This window comes from Bison bison, unplaced genomic scaffold (genome assembly GCF_000754665.1).
Source record: "Bison bison bison isolate TAMUID 2011002044 unplaced genomic scaffold, Bison_UMD1.0 scf7180017864228, whole genome shotgun sequence".
NCBI classification, from domain to species: Eukaryota; Metazoa; Chordata; class Mammalia; order Artiodactyla; family Bovidae; genus Bison; species Bison bison.
This window is the reverse complement of record NW_011494800.1, coordinates 2,528,067-2,537,792: the sequence shown is the minus strand read 5'-3', so window position 1 is coordinate 2,537,792 and position 9,726 is coordinate 2,528,067. Positions and strand designations below refer to the sequence as shown.

Here is a 9,726-nt window from a genome sequence, read left to right as displayed (position 1 = left end):
TGGCCAAAGTACTAGAGTTTCAGCTTTAGCATCATTCCTTCCAAAGAAATCCCAGGGCTGATCTCCTTTAGAATGGACTGGTTGGATCTTCTTGCAGTCCAAGGGACTCTCAAGAGTCTTCTTCAACATTTAGGATAATGAATAGGATACAGTTCAGAGAGGGAGGATTATATTTTCCTCTGTGGAACCTAAGAAAATTATTTTAGCAGTTTGAAGTTGACTTGAGCACTTGAATTATGTGGATGCTTAAATATGCAGGATATCTATTGGACATTGGTTCTGGTCAACTGAGTGAACTGGAGTGGTATCAACTTTCTATTTTAAATTGGTTATAAAGGGCTGTATAACTTATAAAAGCAAGACTATCAGAATCTTTTTTCTTTCTATAAAAAAGTATTTGTTTTCTTTGTCATAAAATAATTTAGCATTATTGGTAACGTGCTTATATCAAATTAGACTGCTTTGGGATTTAAGGCCTGTCCATTTTACATTGAGCCATCTTTACCCCAAGGGCACAGTGGGGCTCAATGTCTTTCTGAACAATACTGTCCTGAATTAACAATAGTAAATCTATTGACTTAAAGTTTGGTCTTATTTTATTGAATCTCTGACTCCATATTGATTCCCCTGATTGTTCCCCCAGTCTGCTTTCAGAGCTGTCTTCTCTATCTTAGTCATTTGCAGCTCCATCCTTTTTGTTGTTCAGGTGAAAAAAAAACTTTGAGTCATTATTGATTTCTTTGGAAAAGACTCTTGAGAGTCCCTTGGACTGCAAGAAGATCCAACCAGTCCATTCTGAAGGAGATAAGCCCTGGGATTTGTTTGGAAGGAATGATGCTAAAGATGAAACTCCAGTACTTTGGCCACCTCATGCGAAGAGTTGACTCATTGGAAAAGACTCTGATGCTGGGAGGGATTGGGGGCAGGAGGAGAAGGGGACGACAGATGATGAGATGGCTGGATGGCATCACTGACTCGATGGATGTGAGTCTGAGTGAACTCCGTGAGTTGGTGATGGACAGGGAGGCCTGGCGTGCTGCAATTCATGGGGTCGCAAAGAGTCGGACACAACTGAGCTACTGAACTGAACTGAACTGAACTGATGTAGGCCATCAGCAAATCTCAGCTCTGATTTCAAAATATATTCAGAATCCAGTCCTTCCCTACCACCTCCACTGATACATCCTAAACCAAGCCACTGTCAGTTCTTGGTTAGGTTATTAGCCTCTCAGATACTCTTTCTGCTTCTGTCTTTGGCAACAGTGATTCTATTAAAACAGATCAATTTATATCACCCCTTCATTTATCCTTGATAATGAGTTCTCCATTATACTGAAAGTCTAATCACTGCAGTCAATGTTCTACAAGGTGCTACAGGATCTGGCCCTTGCTGCATCTCTGACTTACCCTCTTTTGCCCCTTTGTTATGGGCACCCTGGCCTGTTTGCTCTTCATTAACCATGTGAGCTTACTCCCACTCCAGCATCTTTTACACTTGCTGTTCTCTCTGCTTAAGAGACTCCTCCCCTCTTGTCTCACTTGCTCAACTTCTTCAAGTTTTGTTTATATATAATCTTCTCAGTAAGCCCTTCCCAGTTACCCTATTTAATCATACAGTCTACTCCCTCCTTTGAGTCTAACACTCTCTATTTCCTTTTCTTGGTTTACTTTTTCTCCAAAGCATTTGTTTGTTTGTTATTGTGTCTCCTTCCTGCTGGAATGAATTTGTTTTGTTTCTTGGTGGACATGATGCTGGACACATAATAAATATGTGAAATATTTGTCACATGTTTCTCAAACGTTTTGATTCATTATTTATATATAGACTAAAATGGTGCATTTGGTTACTGGGTATTTTAAGTAGGAGAAAGATGGTCAGAATTCTGTTTTGGGGGTCATACCATTTAAGAGAGCAGAAAACTAAGTTGGATTTTTCACAGTAATGACTAGTAAGGTAAGACAGCTTACTTTCTTCTCCAAAGTACTTATAAAATGCAATATGCCTGTTCTGTCCAACACTGAATTCGTTTTCTGTAGAACTTGCCTTGGGGCACAGTCCCCTTTTGAATAGGCTGCCACACATACTGCTTGAATTTTTTAGTGATTTGTAGACAAATCCTCTTCTCAGCTTGCTGGTGGGTGAAATATTAACGTCAAAAACCAGACAAATGATGGTTTCTCGTGCCTGGTATTTATTATGTCTTATATGATTTTTAAACAATATCAGGCACAAGAAATCATCCTTTGTTTGGCTTTTGGATGTTACTATTTCACCTATAAGCTAGCTGAGAGTGTTTTGGAAGGAGATCTGTCTAAAATAATTTTGCTTTCCTCTTTTTGTATCAAGTACATGATACCACTGAGGCAAAATTGGAGAAGATTTTGTTTGTTACTGTGTTGGACATTTGGCGACATCATTATGTGTTCCACTGAGTACTTTGCAAGTCATTTGGACCTTTCCTCTGCCTTGCATTTCCTTCAGATATTTTTGTAGGTGATGAGGCCTCTTATGAGATTGGATTAAAATCAACACCACTGAAACAGTTTAGCCTTGTAAGGTGACTGATGCTTTACTGTGTTTGTCTAATTAGCTTTTGGCTAAGGATTCAAACCCATTAAGTCGCTAGTTAGTCTGTGTTTCAAATAAACACATCTGGCCCAACAATGAATGAAGGTTTTTCCTGTGTGAGGGTGACAGATGTGGTGATGGTTCCCCCCGTTCTCTCACTTAAATAATTAACAACATGCTGGTGAAGTAACCCTAGACAGACAGCCTCAAAGCCAGATGCACAGTCTCAGAGCTGGAGCCACGGACATGTGCCTCATCTCATTAGAGTGCTCGCTCAGTCCCTTTCTTATCTTTATGTTACTTCCTGAAATACATTTTCTTTGAGGATGATCCCTTTAAAAATCCAGGGCTCATGAATTTTGTTTTGAAAGAGGCTTCATATGAAGATGTTTTCTTGGAGATGGGAATTAAGAATGCAGCAGGGTAGCTAGGACATAAGTTTGCATTTGGAAATTGATGTCATAGAGAATCCTGTGCATAGAGTAGCCTGGTGGGCTTACAGTCCATGGGGTTGCAACTGATGTGACTTTGCATGCATGTACAGCAGCATGTCAGGGAGAAACCAAAAGTTAAAGCTATCTGGGCAAATCTTTTCCGGGTATACCATTGCTTAGTATTGCTGGAATGGATCTTTGGAGTCCTTTCTTTGAGGGGATATCTGTGTATTACATTTCTTTGTTTGGTAGAGAATTTTACACCAAAATGCACAGATTCTTAGTCATTAAACAGAAAGAACGTAAAGGAGGTAGTTCTTTTCTATTTTTTTTTTCCCATTGGACACAATTTAATTTTAAAAAATGTCCTATGGTTAAACATATTGTCTTACCTAGAAAGATGTACAGATTGGAAGGTAGTTTCTGCCAGTGGTTTATTTGTACCAAAACGTCTTAAGTAGGAAGGACTCTGTGAAGCCCTGCGGATCCCACCCTTTCGAGGGCAGTTGCCTTTCGAGTGGAATGTGCAGGTGTCACCATTCTCGCGAAACGGGCTCATTTGCTGACCCTTGTTTGGTGAGACACCAACAATAGCACAGCTGCTCTGCACTAGTTGAGATCTCAAACCTGTAATTTGGCAAGAAGAACAGAGCAAGTTGGGTAAATATACATAAACACATTGTGAAGAAAGAAACACAGAACAGAATGAACCAGAGCCTTATCCTACAGCTTGTTTGATAGAGATGATTTAAGGAGGCATATGGTATAGTTAAATGTGCTTTCAAAAACATTGGCCAGAATCTTCTGGCAAATATGAAATAAATATCTCAATCAGATGAAACTGATAGTATTAGTCCTCTTAAAAGGCTGTGTGGAAAGACAGTTGACAGAGTGTTTTGAGTAAGAGGAGGTGGGACATCAAGTGTATATGGAAAATTTGAAGCAGCTGATACTGAAGGATCATGGAGATGCATGTGTGGCAGACTTGGGGTTAGAGCCTGACTTGGTGATAGAATCTTATTTTCTTCAGTGTTGTTATTTTTTTCAGTATAATTAATTTTGCCTGGAATAAAATTGATTCCATTTCCCTTTCCTGGTTTGACAAATTCTGCCTTTAGCCTAGCTTCTCACATGAACAGTTTTAATATATTTGTATGGTTAGGTGACTTTCATCTTGTCAGGGTTTTTTTTTTTTTTTTTTTGAGAAGGAGACTTGACACAATTTTTTAATCAGAAAAACTCTTTAAAAAGCACTCAAAAACTGAGGTGATGAATTGATCCTCAGCAGGTGACATGCTGGATGAGGCTGCTTTGCTGCACTGGTTTCCCACTTCCCCCCTTGTTCAGGGTCCAATCAGAGCCGTGCCATAGCTGCAGGGCCCCTGCTGAGCTCACGGTTGGACTGAAGACCTGAATTGTGTGACCTGTGAGCCTAGCCACCTTGGCCATGGTTGTTCTCAGTAGTGTACTGAATCACTTCAGTCGTGTTCAACTCTTTGCGACCGCGTGGACTGTAGCCCTCCAGGTGCCTCTGTCCATGGGATTCTCCAGGCAAGAATACTGGAGGGGGTTGCCATTCCCTTCTCCAGGGCATCTTCCCGACCCAGGCATTGAACCCATGTCTCCTGCATTGCAGGAGGAATCTTTACCAGCTGAGCCACCAGGGAAGCCCGTGGTTGAGTGCTTCCAAATAACAAGCTGGTTCTGAGCAAAGCCATGGCCTGAGATGAACTCCTTATAGTAGGGGACCAGCGGATGGAGCATGCCCAGAAGCATCCACAGCACTCAGGCCCCATAGCAGACATTCTAGATGTGAATGTGTCCATCAGTGGGTTTCCTTTCAGTTGCCAGGACATTGGCCTGCCAGAGACACCAAGCTACAGCCTTGACAGCCTCTTGTGCTGGGGTGAATGTCTGGAGGGGAACTCAGCCACTCATTCCAAGACCACTAGGCCACAGGGTGGCCAAATGTTGTACATTTTTGTATATATGTTGTTGTTTTTAGTCACTAAGTCATGTTTGACTCTTTTGTGACCCCATGAACTGTAACCAGCCAATGTCCTCTGCCCAGGGGATTTCCAAGGCAAGAATACTGGAGTGAGTTCCCATTTCCTTAGGGGATCTTCCCAACCCAGGGATCGACCCATGTCTCCTGCATTGGCAGCCAGAGCCATAGGGAAGCCCTGTAAATGTGATAAATTCACCTAATCTGCACTGAATCTTGATCCTAAATATGATTTTCAGTTCTGGAAATTACCTTTTAAGAGAAACAATAATTAATTCACGTACATTCAGGGGTGGCTAATAGAATGTGGTCAAGTGTTAAAATGTTAAATAGGATGCAGTTAAAATACTGAAAAAGACATAATCTAGATGTGACACCTCAGCTTCCTTCAAACTTCAGGTCTGTTGTGTGAAAGATAGATTTGATTTATTCTGTATTGCTCCAAGAACAAGAGAAGAATGAAAGGTAAAGGGAGGCACATTTCAGCTCAGTATAAAGAAGAGTTCTGTAAAAATTAGAATCATTTAGTGAGTGTTTTGGTAACTAAAAGTGTTCCAGGAGGGACAGCCATGAGATGATACAGAAGATGTGGTAGTTCGGTTGCCAAGTCGTGTCCAACTCTTTCAACCCCATGGACTGTAGCCTGCCAGACTCCTCTGTCCATGGGATTCTCTAGGCAAAAATGTTGGAGTAGGTTGCCATTTCCTTCTCCAAGGGATCTTCCTGACCCAGGGATCGAACCCAGGTCTCCTGCATTGCAGGCAGATTCTTTACCAACTAAGCCTCTGGGCAAGTAAATATGTATTTAAATCCTCTTATAGATCTATTTCTAAATGTTATATTATTAAAGATTTTACTATTATTAAGACATATGACATTTTTGGATGAAAGACGCTAAAAATCGAGTGATCTTTTCCAAGCATCATTTGAACACTTGAAAAATACACAATGCAGTTAAAAAGGGGTTATTTTCAGTGTAATACTGAAAACATTTCCAATACAACTTTAGATGTGATCCAGTACTTCTCTGATAAAGCATTTTTTTCTTCTAAAATCTAGCAGTCTTCCTGACTGCAGTGTATTTGTTTCAGTTTTATATAACTATATTGAGTATCTCAAAAAGAAATTATTTTATTTAATTATTTTATCCTTTTACCCTTTGAAGAAAATATTCTTAGATGAAACATTAATTTACATCTATATTCATAACTAGAAATTGAATCTTTATTCACAAATATGAAATTTGACTTTCAACTCATAATTTATTATGCATAAAGCTAACTTTTAAAAAACTCTTCAGAGTATTAAATAGTAGCACTTGGTTTCAAAATATCTTCAGTTGACATAATTTTAATAACTTTTTGAGTAGTTACCAGTTTAATTTTCAGTATATGCAAATTGGAGGTAAATTATTTATTTCAGCAAATGTCTTTCACAATTTTATTTAATTTTTCCTTCTTTTTTAATGGATCATAAAATGGCAGTCTTTTATTGGTTATGCATAAAGTAAACAGCAAATGAATACTTTGCAAATAGGTTACTGTGGATTGTCAACCATATTTCATGGAGTATGAAATTTGTCAGATCAGAGTAACCATAACATATGGCACTGAGCTGTTCTCCTGTTTTGGAATTTTCATACATCTTTAACATTAAATAAAAGCACTGTGACTGTTAGGACCTTGAATTTTATTTACTTCATTAAATATCCCAATACTATTGAATAATTTGTCATGTGGAAAACATTTAGTACATTTGAATTTAGTTTTATTGCTATTAATTTGAGAAGCAATTGACATTAAAACGCACTTCCAACTGTCTTTTTGTTAAGATGTTTAGGTTTCTTCTATCCTTCTACTTAAAAATATTCTGAGGAAAAAAAAATATTCTGAGGATGGAGCAAAGAGAAAATGAACATTTGTATACAATTCTAAACAATGTAGCACCAATTTGTAGAAAACAAAGTTGAAAGAGTCGTGGGTTCTGAGCCCCACCTTCCCTTAACACCCAGAATTATCTGCATGGTGGGCCAGTCCTGTCTCAGAAAGTTCTCCCTTATCTTTCCCAACTTCGTAGTCCAGCCTCCCTGGCTGTTTCTTCTCTGATGTCACCTGTGCTTCCTCTTCTTGTGGTTCCTTGTCAGTTTTCACCATGACTGGATTCCTAACCCATAAACTCGCCTTCTTGAAGGCTTCCTTTTCGTGCTGATGAGCTCCCAATCTCCAAACAAGATCTTTCCCTTAGCTTTAAGCCTTATTCAGGTGTCTACTATCCAGATGTCAACTCACTCACTTGTATTTCCCCTAGGCACCTTAAACCTGAAGTTCCCAAATTAAACTCATGTACTTCCATTCAAACCTACTCCTTTCATGATTCCTATTCAGGATTACCCACCTTCCTGTGCAAGACAGAAACTCTGAAGTCATCTTTAACTACTCCCTTCTTCCTCACTTCCTGCATCCTATAAATGTCCAAGTCCTTTCTATTTTTAACTCCTTAATATCTCTCAGTTTTCATTTTTGCCCTACCCCCATTGAAACTATTTGACTCAATTCTACTTTGGTTTTTATTTGAAATGTACTAAGAAATTCTTAAAAAAAATTTTTTTTAATTAAGATAACATTGGTTTATAATATTATATATGCTTCATGTGTGCAATGTTAACTTTTGACTTCTGTATACACTACAGTGTGTTTACCACCAGAAGCCTAGTTTCCATCCGAAGTAACTCCATTTATCCATTTCACCCCCTCTTCTCTGGGAGTCATCAGTCTGTTCTCTGTATCTATGTGCTGCTTTTGTTTTGTTTGCTTGCTTTTATATTCCACATATGAGTGAAATCATACATACTTGTTTTTCTCCATCTGATGTATTTCACTTAGTACTCTCAAGATTCATCCATGTTATCATGATAGCAAGATTCTGTCTCCTTTAGGCTAAATACTATTCCATTGTACATGTACACTGTACATCTTTAGCCATTCATCGATCAGTGGATGCTTAGGTTGCTTCCATGTATTGGCAATTCTAAATAATGCTTCAGTTAACATCAAGGTGCATAAATCTTTTGAGTTAGTGTTTTTGCATTCTTTAGATAAATACCCAGAAGTGGAATAACTGGATTTTATGGTAGTTCCATTCTTAACTTTTTAAAAAACCTCCATACTGTTTTTCAAAGTAGCTGCACCAATTTACATTCCTTCCAAGAGTGGAATACACCATGACTTTCTTAACTGGTCTTCTACTGTAGAAATTATTACTCTTCCAACCGTTACGATGCAACACATGTGATATTTGTAAAACACAATTATGACCAGATTTCTACCTGTTTTAGAAGTTCATAAGACTAATCCCAAACATCTAAATATAGCATCCTGGGTTCTTCATGATCCTTATCCTATTCTCCTTTTCAGCTTCAAACCATATATTCTCACTGTCATATTCTGTGTTGCTGCCATATTGAATGACTTTTTAGTTCCTTGACTATTTTGTGCCTTTCTTATCTTCTAGCTTGTCAAATAGTGCTCCGTCTTCTTAGATTCCTTTCTAATTGCGTTTCCAACTAATTCTTGATCATTCTTCAGGATTCATCATAGAGATGACTTCCTGCAGGAAACCTTTGTTGATGCCCTCATGCAAGGCTGAGTTACTTGTATTTCATACATTGTGCTCTAGTACCTTTCTGCTGGTACCTATTTTAGTTAATATTACATTCTATTGTAATTGTTTTATGTGACTTCTTTTCAGTTACATTGTAATTCTGTGTTTTACTTGTTTTTGCAGCCCTATTACCAAGCACAGCCTTGCTTGGCCTATTGTAGGTAATTTATAAATATTAGAACAATAGACTGGTTGAGCGATTGGTTGAACTTATTGGCAGACATTCAGAAACCAATTTGCAGTGTAGTTTTAAGTGTTAAGTTCAAGCACACAGTCAACACAGTTGTAATGTTGGGTTTTGTCAAGATAACATTTTGTAATAGGAAGGAAATAGCTCTGAAAATTTTCTTTAAATAAACTTGCATGATATTATATTCTAGGCATTTTTCGAACAATTTAGCTTTCTCTATATGGAAGTAAGGGGAAGAGAAATTCTTTAAACAAAAATGTATTGGGCAATTATCTCATTGCTGCAATACATTCTTCAGTATTATCTATGTTGCTTTTTAGCTTGGTATAAAAGTATCTTGATATTCTGAATAATTTTTTTGACAAGTAGTCTGATGTTACAGTAATGTATAGAGTATCTTCTGTGTTCTAAGCACTGTGTTGGACATTTTGAGGACATTATTTTATCAAGCTTTTTTCCCCCAAACTCTGAAGTAGGTACAAGTATCCCCATTTTACAGATTAAGGAACGCAAGATTGAGAGTATAGTGACTAGGGTTCAAACCTAGAACTCCTGATTCCCCAACATGTGGGCAGAATCTATCCTCTTTTACAATTTTATTTTATTCTTGGGACAAATAAAGATGAATTCTTGACTCACCTCTCACTGATGTGTGGAATTACATAAAAACAATGACTTTAATACATTTTTGTCCATAATTAAGTTTCTGTAACTGAGAGTATGAGTTCTACTGTTCTAAACATTACTAACCAGCAACAGAGGTTATATAGCAATCAGAATGAGAAATCCATAAATTCTAGCAGAATTACATAAAATATGACAAAACATGATATGCATATATTGGAGTCTCAGGGCAAAGAAAGGGCAA

The 9,726-nt window shown here is 37.9% G+C and overlaps 1 protein-coding gene across 1 annotated transcript in view; it reads left to right on the top strand.

Moving 5' to 3' along the window:
- Positions 1 to 9,726, top strand: part of ANTXR2 (anthrax toxin receptor 2) — a 180,869-nt gene that overhangs the window by 48,593 nt on the left and 122,550 nt on the right. The window lies entirely within an intron of this gene.